We start from the raw sequence: 14,045 nt of genomic DNA, 5'->3' as shown, positions 1-14,045 counted from the left end.
GGAAATAAGGTGAAATGGAGTGTACTAGTTTCCTAGGGCTGCTGTAATAAAATACTACAATGTGGGCAGTTTTAAACCACATAAATTTATTCTCTCACAGCTATGGAGGCTGGGAGTCCAAGATCAAGGTGGGCCGAATTGATACCTTCTGAGGCTCTGAGGGAAAATCTGTTCCATGCCCCTCTCTCAGCTTCTGATAGCTCTGGGCATTCCTTGGCTTGTAGCTGCAGCCTCACATGGTGTCCTTCCTCTGTCTCCTTGTCTCTGTATATCTATCTTCTCTTTTATAAGGACATCGGTCATATAGGATTAGGACCCAGCCTACTCCAGTATGACCATATGCTAATCTGATAACATCTTCAAAGACCCTATTTCAAAGTAAGGTCACATTCACAGGCACCAGAGATTAGGACTTCAACATATCTTTTTGAGGGACACAATTCAATCCGTAACAAGGAAGACAGCAGGTTGTTTCACATCATACGAAGGCACAAGCCTGCCTGAAGATGAGGGGAATATACTTTCCTCAACTCTTCTGCTTGTTAAAAGTTGCAGATTTATTGAAGTTACAGGTTAACTTGCAAATTTTTTTTCCGAGAGAGATAAGAATAATTTCTGTCCAGTAGAAAAATAAAATCCCAAAGGATATAGTTCATTGTCCTCTAGAATATTAACCAGTTTTATATATAACCCAGCATTCTTATTCTAACGTTCCTGTATTAAATTGCCTATAAATACCTAGTTCCTGAAATACTTTTTGAAACAGTCTTAACATCTTATTCTTTCCTCGCTATATCCTCTCAATAAATTGAATAAAATCTTTGATACATGTTCATTAGATATTTGTATGAGTTATAATTTACCTCTTGGAAGAGTACGCTCTAGCAAAAAGAAATACACACATTTTTCAAATGTTAGAGAAAAGCTTGTGCATGTTATTTTTAAGAATGGATGAAGGTAGGTAGCAAATCATTATGGAATTTAAATGTAATTTGATAACATTCAAACGCGACATAACAGTTTTATTTTCAAATGTTAATTGTTAGACTATGCTAAAAATACATATAAATAGTTACAACAAAATAGTTGTAACTATTTATACTTAAAATGAAAACTTTCCCCTGTCAACATAAAATATATGAGGGGATACAGATACACACTTTTCCAAAATTCTTTAAAAGGATCAATGAGTAAAAAGTCTGAAGATTGCTGTTATAATGTGCAGTAAAAAAAAAAAAGAAAGAAAGAAAAGAAAAACTACCATAAAAGAAGCATCATATAAAAAGCTGCCTTTAAATGCATTTTTAGAAGGCCAATTTTAGCATTCATTATTTCTAACTGATGCTTTCTTGCTTTGCTCTCATGGGAATCTCAAGAGAAATGCATGCTCACAATAGTTGGGGGATGGAAGACAAGAAAAATTATCTTTACTCCTACCTCACTCTACCATATCAGAATACCCCGATATATTCCAAAACACAAGATTTCTAACATCATACCACCTTAATAAAAATATATTAAAAGGGGGAAAGATTGATTGCCCTTTGGATTTATGGTACCCCAATCAGTTATAAAGAAGCCCTGGTGGCACAGTGGTTAAAGTGTTCAGCTGCTAACTGAAAGGTCAGCAGTTTGAACCCACCAGCCACTCTGTGGGAGAAAGATGTGTGCCAATCGGCTTCCATAAAGATTACCACCACCACTCACTGCCATCAAATGAATTCCAACTCATAGCCAACCTACAGGACAGAGTGGAACTGCCCTGTAGGGTTTCCAAGGCTATAAATCTTTACAGAAGCAGACTGCCACATCTTTCTCCCACAGAGTGGCTGGTGGGATCAAACCATTGACCTTTTGTTTAGCAGCCAAGCACTTAACCACTGTGCCACCAGGGCTCCTTTCCATAAAGATTTACAGGCTTGGAAACCCTATGCCGTGAGTTGGAATTGACTCGACGGCAATGGGTTGGGTGGAATTAGTTATAAAAGGAGAAAAACATAAATAAACTGGCAGTCCATGACATAAAGAGGCAAAACAATTATTTAAAGATAAATCTGAAAACACCTGTAATCAAAAACCTACAGGAAGCAAGGCTTTGGGAGAACAAGTAGCTGTGGCCATCAAATTCTTTAGTGAAAATAAGGAATATAATGAGGTGGGTTGCTTGCTTCTAAGTGTACTGGAGAAACGGGGGAAAGAAAATGATGACTTCAGGGCTTTAAATTCTTGGCTTAAGGTTCAAGTAAATAACCAGAAAGCTTTTATGAGTGCCCTAAAAGAAACCCTTATCCCCTGTAGCTACAGGCTGAGATTTCTGAGAACCAAACCCAAAGTCTGATTCCATGGGAGGTTGGGTTTTAACCCATATCGAGTTTCTTACTTTGCAGGGTCTCTTATATCAACATCAGGCATTGATTGGGAAAAAGTGGAACTCTGATAGTTGAAATGAGAACACATAGGGAGGTTCTGATAAAGTGAGGGACTTCAGACCCCCGAATTCATTTGCATGGCTTTCCCAGAAGAGGCAACCATGCACTCATCTGAGGGGACCCAGCTCCCCATGCCTGAAGAACTGGGAATGCTGGATGCCCAAGGACTTGGAAGAAAAAACAAGCCTTAGCCCCAGCTGAAACAGTATATAAGCTTGTGTCCCTTGCTAGAGAGTTACAGAGCTCTAAACTGGTCTAGCAACCACCCTGGGCCATCCTGTAAGTAAGCTCTCGTAATAAACCACATGTCAAGATCACTGGTTCTGGAGTTTTTCTTTGGCCTCTTGGAGACTTGGCCAACCGTGGGTCCAGATGCTGCTGGGTTATTACTCAACACTCCCCACTTGGAGGAATGGTGAGCCTGTCATATCTGGTGGGCGGAAGGCTCAACCCGCATCATTGTGCCCTGGCTTCCATGAAAAGAAGGACTAGGATCTGGAGTCAGACTTGAGTTCTGACTGTGCCTTTTATGACCCACCAGTCTGTGGGCCTGAATACCGGCTTCCCCATCTGTATAATCCAGTGGTGCATTAACCAGTAAGCACAGTATGCACTGCCTTGCATTGAGCAAAGCACTCACAGGTTTAATTGTATTTACTTGCTAATCTGTTGTGAGCAATTTCATATGGGGTTCACCACATCTCTGATGTGGTGGGAGACAGGTGAAATTGTGCACTGCAGATTGGTGGGAAGACACAGTTGAGCCCGTGTGTACCTTACTTATTGTGTAATCCTGCCCTGGGTATAATGGGTTGTTGTGAAGGCTAAATGAATAAGTCAGCTGTGAAAGCCTGTCACATTAAGCCTGACTCAGGAAATGTGTGTGTGATTTCCTCCCCTGCAGTCCTGCCCAGCATTTCAGCTCCTACACCCAGTCCCATCTCTCCTTCCTCCGCTTGTCCTGAGCTGATTCCACAGCCCCATAGCTGCAATAGGCTCCTGCCTTCTGCGCATCTTCTGCCCTCTACTCCCTCTCAGCCCTGAGATAGCTTCTCGGATGTGGTCCTGGATCTGCTCCTGTTCTTTCTGGTGCCACAGCCCTGCAGCTGAGATGGCTTCTCGGGCATGGCTCCTGTCCATCCTGGCCTGCGTCTCTGCACAGCCTCTGCCCTAGGTCCCTCTCAGCCCTGAGACTGCTGCCCCTTCAGTCTGCTCAGGCAGGCCCCTTGAGAACAGGATGGAATAGGGAGAGCAGTGTGAAGATGTGTGCTTTGTAACTTAACAAACTCTAACCCACGTCCTTGGAGCCTATGCTGAGAGGCCTTTGGTTTCAAGATTCAGGCTGGACATCACATCTTGGGAGAAGACTTACCTGAAACCCTGTGTCTCTGAAGATGGGTGGGTGGCCCTCTTTTCCTGTCGATAGTCCCCTATGCACACCACAGGATTTACCCTGCCCTTTGTGATTTCCTGGTTGCCAGTTGGTTGTGATCACCATGGTAATCTCCTGGGGCTGCTGGTTAGCATCTCATTCTTCATGGCACCCCCGCACTTAGCTCAGTGCCTGGCCCAGGTGAGAACTTCCGACAATGCTGTTCCAAAGAAGGGGCCTCCCATTTCACTGTGAGAAATTTCTACCCATAACATTATAGGTAACTTATATTTGCTTTTATTACAGATGTATATCCTATGTTTTCTAGCCATAATCATGTGAAAAACAAACACCTTCCTGTTTGCCTCTTCCATGACATTCCACAAAGGAGCCACACATACTGTGTGAGAACCCCCAAGGCATTCTGAATGTTTCATTTCTCACACTTCCTAGCTAACTCCCTGAATCAATTTGGTCTCATCTTCCATAACAACATGACTAATTTGGAACCCACATCTCTAACTTCAGTGAGAAGTAGCAGTGCTACACCAGACATCTAATTCATCATTTATGGGCGTCTCCCATTAATAACTGCCTGTTCTCCCACTGCAAACTCACCAAACATGCAGGAGAGAAGCAGCAGCAATTATTTATAATAACTTTATTAGGTATAATTTGCATCTATCTTCTGAAAGGAGAGAGTGGTGCTTCTGGGAGCTGCATATTAAGAAAAGTGCTTATACTTGACCTTGCACCTGACCCACTCTTCACACAGCAGTGTCCCTTTCTTCCCTTGAAGGACAGGTACCATTTGTCAGCACACAAATTATACTGTACTTGGCTGTTGGTGTTCTTTTATCAGCTAAATTACTTGTACTTATTATGCTGAAGACAGTTTCCATGAAAAATTCTTATTGTGAAAATCTTAATTTAAATTGAGACTAAAAGGATCGGATACCTTTCTACAATGGATACGAAAATCCTAGGTTCTGATGACATGTGTTCACGGCTGTTTTCTAGAACGAAAGCGAAGGCTTTTTGTGCTTAGTAGTTTGTAATACTGTTCAAGAGTGCCCCAACTTAGCCATCAATCCGTGTCATGGCAAGTGTGTGATATGAAATTAAACAGAGATGCTAGACAAAGAAGGACACAGTTGAATTATTTGCTTCCTATTTCAACTGGACAGGCAAGAAGTGACTTCATCTTGAACAAAACTTTGCTTTCAGCAATGTTTAGAATTCAGTCATAAAAAACTTTAGTAAAGTTGTTACTGGTATTACAAATTTACCTCTGAACACAGCACACTCTCAATGAGAAAGAACCACAACATGTGAAGAAAACATCTGATAATGTTTTTCCTTAAAAAAAAAAAAAGGAAAATTTCCTTTCCTTACAAAAATAGAACAGGTTCATTGTAGAAATTTTAAAAATTCAAGTAAGTAAAAAGATTACAATTAAAATTCTCCAAAATTCCTTTGCCCAGTGGTAACTGCTCTGAGTATTTCCCTCTCTTGTTCCATACGTTTGTGCACTTTTTATAATAAAAAATGCAGTCATGTATATTTTCATTCCTAACAGAGAGAGGTCCTAACAGAAGAAAAAAGACCTGATTCTTCTCTATAAATATGTATGTAAACATTTTGTTGTGCAGGGTTGTGTGTGTTGTGTGTGTATGAATATAACTGAGGGGTTGTCAATGACCAAAGATGAATTTTCAGTCAAGATAATGTTTTTTAACCTATGCCATTTTTATAGGTCTTTTTCATTTAAAATATTTTTAGTCTTTATAATACAGAAACAAGTTGCCATGGAGCTGACACTGACTCACTGTGGCCCCCTGGGTGTCAGAGTAGAACTGTACTCCATAAGGTTTTCAGTGGTGATTTTTCAGAAGTAGAGTATCAAGGTTTTCTTGAGAGATGTCTCTGGGTGGACTCGAACCACCATCCTTCCTGTTAGTGGCCTAGCTTGTTAATCATTTGTACCACCCAGGGACTCTGTATATAATAAGCCCAGTGCCATCGAGTCGATTCCAGCTCATAGCGACCCTACAGGACAGAGTAGAACTGTCCCATAGAGTTTCCAAGGAGCGCCTGGCAGATTCAAACTGCCGACCCTTTGGTTAGCAGTCATAGCACTTAACCACTACGCCACCAGGGTTTCCCTGTATTTTACAGACATGCTTTAAATGAAGATACATGCCAACCTAAGATTATGTCAAATATGCTGAAACACTGATGGTTGAACAAGATTCTAACACACTCATTAGGGCATTCAAGGCAATGAGAACCTACACCATCATAGATTTTGCAAGGACAGAAGTGAATGGGGTCTCTAGAAAGCATTGCACAGGAACTGAAATGCCAGAGAGAAACAGAAGTGGAAGGCTCTCTCAGAAACCCTGTTCAGTTCCTTGACAACTTCTAATGGAGCTTCTTTTCCACTGATTCTAATCAGGAATAGCAATGTGTTAAGTTGCAGTATTAAAAAATTCTTATAATGGATACACTGCTCCTAGAGTTACAATAAAAAATAATCTTTCTCACACCACATATTGCATGATTCCATTTATATGAAATGTCCAGAGTAAGCAAGTCTATAGAGACAGAAAGTAGATTAGTGGTTGTGTGGTGTTGGGGCTCCATAGGGTTTTTATTATTGTAATCTTTATGGTAACAGATCACTAGATCTTTCTTCTGTGGCACCGCTGAGAGAATCAAACTGCCAACCTTTAGGTTAGAGTTGAGAGCAAACCTATGGAGCAGTTCTACTCTATAACACATGGGTCACCATAAGTTGGAATCGACTCAATGGCAACAGGTTTATGTTGTGGCTGAGGGCAGGGGTGATGAGGAGTGGCAGCTAATGGGCAGATGGTTTCTTTTTGGGGTGATGAAAATGTTCTAAAATCAGATTGTGGTAGTGGCTGCACAACTCTGTGCATACACTAAAACCATTGATTTGTACACTTTAAATGGGTGAATTTTATGGCACGTAATTTATGTCTCAATAAAAATGTAAAAAATCTTTCTTTGTCTAACATCTGTAGAGGCTCTGATTTACCCTGATGTCATTGTTTATGTTCGGATCCAGTCAACAAGCTCATTATTTGATCCAGTCTCCATGATGGCTTGTTTGTTTACAGCAGAGCAAGTTTATAAGGGGCGAAATTAAATTTTCATATTAATCATGTAAAACAAAGTACAAGACGCATTAACAGCTTCCTTTATGGGAGAATGTAAAAATGCTTCTCCTGGCTTCCATTTTTTAAAATGAAAATGTTTGGTGTGTGCCTTTTAGATATTTCATGACAGAAAATGTAATGTTTACTTACTCCAGGTGTTGTCAGGTTCTACAATATAAATGTAAATCAGAAAAAAAAAGGCAAGGTTACATTCTAGCATTCGGCTATTATTATGTGTCAAACAACACATCATTACATTGTCTCACTTTCTATCTTTAGCTAAAAAAAAAAAATATATATTCCTGGCCATTGGTTATGGTTTATTATACGAACCTATTCTTCTATTTATCTGAGCATTGAGTTGAAATCAAACCAGCAGCAGCTGGAAATACAAACAAGTTTCATCGAGCTGTGCTGTGGTTGAGGACGCACTTACTGGATGGGTTCTCCTGTTTGCTCAGTACTCAGTCTAGTCTCCGGCTCCCTATGGTCTCGCCTCCCCCCAGAATTGTCAGGCATCACCATCGGAGTGGCCTTCTAAAGAGGAAACCTGAGAATGCCACTTCAGGCTCAAATCCTTTCAGTGGCTCCCTGTTGAGATCAGGGTAATGTCCAAAGTCCAAACACATCTTTCAAGCCCTTTAGATTACAGCGATGCTTGGCCAACCTGCTTTGTCCTTCACCCTCTTCAGGCTAGATCACTGGGTTGCAGGGACAGCAGGGCAGCTCCAGAACAAGCACACCCTCACATTCCTGGCAGTTGTCCTCTCTGTCCCAGATCTTCCTCCTCCAGGAAGCCAGCTGGAATGGAAACTCTTCTTCCTGGCTAAACCCCTCACAGTGCTCCTGTAGTGTGCTATGGCCATCCAGTCCTACCTGTACAACCCTAACACAACTGCTTGTACTTCTGCCTCCCCCTGATGCTTTAAGCTCTGCAAGTGGAAGGACCTGGACTAAGTCATGATTGTATTTTCTGGGCTTAGAGCAGGACATAATGCATAGAAGGTGCTTCATACAATTTGTGGAATATATGATTGAGCCTGTGAATGAATTGCTTGAGATTGAAGTTTATAATCTAAAATACTTTAAAGAAAAATATCTCTCACTGCTATGCTAATGGCCCATATCTGCCTGAAGAGAGTAGACTCAGAAGAGGGAAAACTCTAGGAGGACGTGTCTAAAGGAGAAGATCCAGAGGTGACAGGGAGGGAGAAGAAGTAGTTGGTCACCGGAATAAGCTGACATGGGAGAAATGTCAAGGAAGGAAAAAAAGCTGGAGATAATACCTATGTGGTACAGAAAGTACTAACTTTATATGTAAAGAATTCTTTGAAACTGGATTAAAAAAAAAAAAAAACAACTTCTTTAAAAAATTAAAGAGATGCTTAAATTTGCATTTCTTTAATGAAACAAAAGGAAGATCAAATGCTTCTTGGATTTTTAATAGTTTTCAAGTATCTTGTAAATGTGAATCATGAGAATTTAAGTGTGGACTCAAAAGCCGAGCAGTTTAGGCATGGTTACTTATGCATGTTTATTTGCATGTGATATGCCAGCCCAAGACTAAGGCTCTGCTGAGTTCTAGCCTGGCACACACAATGCTGCAACATTGGACCAAGGCCCTCCTTTCCCAGAAAGACTCTTGGAAACTTGGCTGCACAGTGGTCTCCACAAGCTCCATGCCGTCCCATCTGATTTTTTTTATCTTGTTGACACCCACATCTTCCTGGCAATTTCCGCAAGCTGCACAACTGGCACAGTGGTTAAAGTGACCGACTTTTAACTGAAAGGTCGGTGTTTGAAACCACTAGTGGCTCCAAGGGACAAAGATGTGGCAGTCTGCTTCCGTAGACATTTACAGCCTTGGAACCCTATGGAGTCACTGTGAGTTGGAATTGACTCAACGGCAGTGGGTTTGGTTTCTGGAGCCCTGGTGGTGCAGTGGTAAAGAGTTCAGCTGCTAACCAAAAGGTGGGCAGTTCGAATTCTCCAGCTGCTCCTCGGAAACCCTATTAAAAAAAAAAAAAAACCCATTGCCGTCGAATCAATTCTAACTCACAGCAACCCTATCGGGCAGTTCTACTCTGCCCTATAGGGTCTCTCTTAGGCTGGGTTCTGTGGAGAAGCAAAACCAGTAAAGTGTATAAATATACATAGAGAGAAATTTATATCAAGGAAACGGTTTATGTGATTATAGAGGCTGGAACATCCCAAGTCTGTGGATCAGGATAAAGGTTTCTCCTGATTCACGCGCCCACAGGGTTCTGGCGAACCCAAGATCGGCAGGTTAGAGAGCCGGGCTCTTGCTCACAGGCTATGAAGATCGACAAATCCCAAGCCTGGCAGATAGGCTGCTAGACCATGTTCCAAGAGCAGCAGGTCAGATGAACCGGAGTTGGCTGCAGGACCCAGAGCAGGCAAAAGCCAGAATGTCCACTTATATTCGGATGCAGGCCACGAGCCCAAGGACACTCCCTTTCAACGGATTGGCTACTCACAGCAGATCCCATCAGGAAGGGTGATCACATATAAACACTGAGAATCATGGCCCAACCAAGTTGACACACAATCTTAACCATCACAGGGTTGCTATGAGTCAGAATCGACTCAGTGGCAAAGGGTTTGGTTTTTTTTTTAGTTACCTCACTGCCCAGAAGACCACCCCTCAACTTCTTGACCACAGCACTGGGGTCTAAGCTCTCTCTCTCTTGAACACCACATGATCTATTCTCAATATTTGTTGTTGTTATGTGCTGTCACGTTGGTTCTGACCCATAGTGACCTCATGTACAACAGAACAAAACACTGCCCAGTCCTGAGCCATCTTCACAATTGTTGCTATGTTTGAGTCTATTATGGCAGCCACTGTGTCAATCCATCTCACTGAGGGTCTTCGTCTCTTTCATTGACCCTCCATTTACCAAGCATGATGTCTGTCTCCAGGGACTGGTCCCTCCTGATAGCATGTCCAAAGTATGTGAGACAGAGTCTCACCATCCTCCTCATTTCCAAGGAGTATTCTCAGCATAGTAGCTGAAATAATCCTTTTAAATTTTAAGTTAGATAATAACCCTCCTTTGCTCAAACCCTCCAGTGTTCCTCATTTCTAAAACAAAAGCGGAGTCCTCACCACGGACTACACAGGCTGTCATGGGCGGCCTCCAAATACCTTTCTGACCTTATCCCCACTATACTCCCTTTTACTACCCCTGCTCCTTGAGCCTGCCGGGCACACTTCTGCCCTAGGGACTTTGCACTGCCTATTCCCTCTGTCTGGAATATTCATCCCCGAGACATCTAATAGGCCAACTCACTCAGTCCCCTCAAGTCTTTTACCAAATCTCATTTTTCCAGTGAGATCCACCTTGGCCACCCTTGTTAATGTCGTAGCTCCTCCCCCTGCAGTACAAATTTCCCTTTACCAGTTCTCCATTTTTCCTTTTCCCATGACATTGAATACCTTCTAATGCAAGGATCAGAGCCCTGATGGCACAGTGGTTAAGAGCTGGGCTGCTAAGCTAAAGGTCAGCAGTTCAAATCTACCAGCTGCTCCTTGGAAACCCAATGGGGAGGTTCTACTCTGTCCTATAAGGTCACTATGATTAGAAATTATCTAGACAGCTATAGGTTTGTTGTTCTTGGTTTTGGAATGCAAGGATCAGGGGCCCTGGTGGCACAACAGTGAAGCGCTTGACTGCTAACCAGAAGGTCAGGAGTTTGAACCCACTGGTGTCTCCTTGGGAGGAAGATGCAGCAGTCAGCTTCCATAAAGAGTATAGCCTTGGAAACTCTATGGAGCAGTTCTATTCTGCACCATAGTTTTTCTATGAGTCGGGATCGACTGTATGGCAATGGGTTTGGTTTGGTTTTTAATCAAAAGATCAGTAAATTTTTTCTATATGTAAGCTTTGCGGGTCATACAGTCTGTGTTGCCACCATTCAACTCTGTCGTTGTATGAAGGCAGCCACAGGTGATATGTAAACGAGTGGTATGGCTGTGTGCCCATAAAACTTTGTTTACAAAAATCTGGTAGGCAGGATTTGGCATCCAGGCCATAGTTCTCACAGGTGACACACTTTATTGTATTTTCATTGCTTATGGTCTGCATCCCCCAAATGTTGTGCTCTTTGTCTCTTCTGTTCACAGGTGTATCCAAGCTCCTAGAACAGTGTCTGGCACTTGGCTGACTCTCAATCAATGGCATTAATTGAGCCATTCCATTGCACAGAAATCCTCAACGGCATCTCTTTGCTTAGCAAATTAAAGTTACAATTAAAAATAGTCTTTCTTAGACCACATATTGTATGATTCTGCTTGTATGAAATATTCATAATAAGCAAATCTATAGAGACAGAGGAGCCCTGTTGGTGCAGTGGTTAAGAGCTTGGCTGCTTACCAAAAGGGCAGCAGTTTGAATCCACCAGCAGCTTCTTGGAAACCCTGTGGGGCAGTTCTACTCTGTCCTGCAGGGTTGCTATGAGTCGGAATTGACTCAAGGGCAATGGGTTTGGTTTTTGGATTTTATACAGTCAGAAAGTAGATTAGCGGTTGCCTGGGTGGGGCTGGGGTGAGGGGGGATGGGGATTGACTGCTTAATGAGCCCAGGGAAAGAAATCCTCAGCATTAGAGGCCTCCACTGCTTGTCCACCTTTTTGTGCCTTACTCTCCAGCCGTGCCAGACTGTTGCAGCTCTTTGATTTATTGCCCCCAAATTTTGTTCCCGTTGGTCGTTCCATGAAACTCCAGCCTCTTGTCTCCTCAGTCTCTGCATTTCTTGAAATTATAACTCAGGTCTCCTTTCAAACTTTACCGCCTGCATGAAAACTTTGGGTGATCCACTGGATTAGATATTTCTTCCTTCTCTGAAATTCCATAGCATTTTGTGGGACTCCTTTCATAAGATATTCAAATTTATGTTTTGTTATTTGCACAGATGTCTTACTAATTCCTTGGGGGAAGCAACTATATCTTATTATTTTGTGTATTCTCTAGTGCCTAACCTAGAGTGTTGCTTACTTAAATGCTTGTTGCATTGAACTCTTAAACTTTCATCTTCCTCATCATTGTCAAAAGCATCAATGCACAATAGTGTGACCTGCTTATATCCTGTATCCTGTTTTATGTTATACACTGTAATTGTTTCTTTGAACGCTCGTATTCTCTCAATTAATTTCCAATATTAGTTTTTCCTATGTTAAAGTTGGAACATTGCTGATTTTTATAAATTAGAGTTTTCAGATATGCATGATGTATTTTTAAAAATTAGGACAGGTCTTAGAATTAATTTTCTAGGGTTCAAGCAACTCTGAGAGGTCAGTCCACTCGCAGCCAGCTGTAGGAGAGGCAGGACCACAATCCACCTAGAAAGATGGTACTATTTCCTTCAAAGATGCATTCCAGGATTAGCCACCTTGCTGGCAGGGACATCTCACCTTTTTACACAGAGGCCTCACTGCGTTTTCAGTACAGGCACCGTGTTTCCCAGTGGCCTGTTTCTGCCAGCAGTGGAGAAGAGCTTGTCAGCCATCTTTGGCCAGATCGTTCTTTCCTGCCCCACCCCCTGTTCCTCATCTTTGCCCCCTCTTCTTTGGAAGAAGTAATTCCAGTACTTTTAACTCTTCCAATAATTTTAAGTTTTGTTTTATAAAACCATCCAACAGATGTATAACATTATTTATCACTGTTACTATTTTATATTAATAACTCTCCGTTCTGACTGCAAATTTTAGCAAAAATTTTGGCTGTAGAAAATTAATACCCATCAGAGAGTATAAAAAATTAAATTTCCAGATATATTTTAAGGAGTGGCATTGGTATTCTTAATTTGGGGAGCTAATAGAGCTCACTGTTTAAGAGTTAAGGTTCTGGGGTAAAACATTTGGCTTTTCATAGCTTCTCTTTCACCAACTGTCCAACCTTGAGCTTAAACTCTGAGTATCAGTTTTCTTATCCAAAAAATGGGAATAATAATAGTACGTACTTCAAAAGATTTGTTTGAGAATTACATAAGCTAGCATATGTAAAGCATTTATCACAGTGTTTGACACATTAAAAACCCATCAAGTCAATTCTGACTCATAGCGACCCTGTAGGACAGAGTAGAACTGCCCCATCAAGTTTCCAAGGAATGGCTGGTGGATCCGAACTGCTGACCTTTTGGTTAGCTGCTGAGCTCTTAACCACTGCGCCACCAGGCCACCGGCTTGACACATTAGCAAACGAGAAATAGTAACTATTATTACAACATATTCACTCAAACGTATTCCTTCTGTCCCCTCTCCAGCCTCTCCTCTATTTAATTTCTTTAGTTTAGATATTTGTATTGCTAAGTATCATGTCACAAATCAAGTCTGCCTTGCAACAGGCAACAATAGACTTCAAGACAGGGCATCAAGCTGACATTATAATCACTCGACTATATTGATGCTACACAAGAACCTTAGAATTATCGTAATATCCACTATTATTAGCGCACACTCCAAGCCTTCTCCTCCTCTTCCTTTATAAAAGTTGCTAATACACTTTGTGAATATTTCATCACTTTCAATGAGTTGCTCACTAATGCTTGGCACGCCTGGAAAGGAGGGAAGCAAAGCTTCCTCCTAAAAAAAATCTTGAAATAAAAAATCCTCATTAAAGAATATTAATTCTCATGAATTAAGAAAAACAAAGGGAGAAATTGTCTGGAATAAATTCAGATCACCCTTTGATTCTGTCCGCTGAAACGTATAAATGATTGCTCCATTAAACAAAGGCGTGTGGACCAGAACAGAGGCGACAGCTCACAGCCTGGGCCTGGGCTTTGCTGGCCACCTTTCTGCCAGCTTCACCCCATCAACCTTGGTGAGGTGCTCACCTATTCTCAGTCAAAGCTGGGTAACTGTCACTTTTCAACCCATAACAAATCACATACTCTCAGATGTTACCAATCCTTTCCTTCCTGAGGGAAAAGAAATGATGGGTCAAAAGATGAAGATAAACAGAATAACACTAGAGCTGCTGGGAAAGAATCGAGGAGGGACTGTGTATGCATCTCCCAGGAGCTGTTACTTCTGCAG

The sequence above is a fragment of the Elephas maximus genome, chromosome 11 (genome assembly GCF_024166365.1).
Source record: "Elephas maximus indicus isolate mEleMax1 chromosome 11, mEleMax1 primary haplotype, whole genome shotgun sequence".
Taxonomy (NCBI): Eukaryota; Metazoa; Chordata; class Mammalia; order Proboscidea; family Elephantidae; genus Elephas; species Elephas maximus.
The sequence above is the reverse complement of the archived record's forward strand: the minus strand, read 5'-3'. Positions refer to the sequence as shown.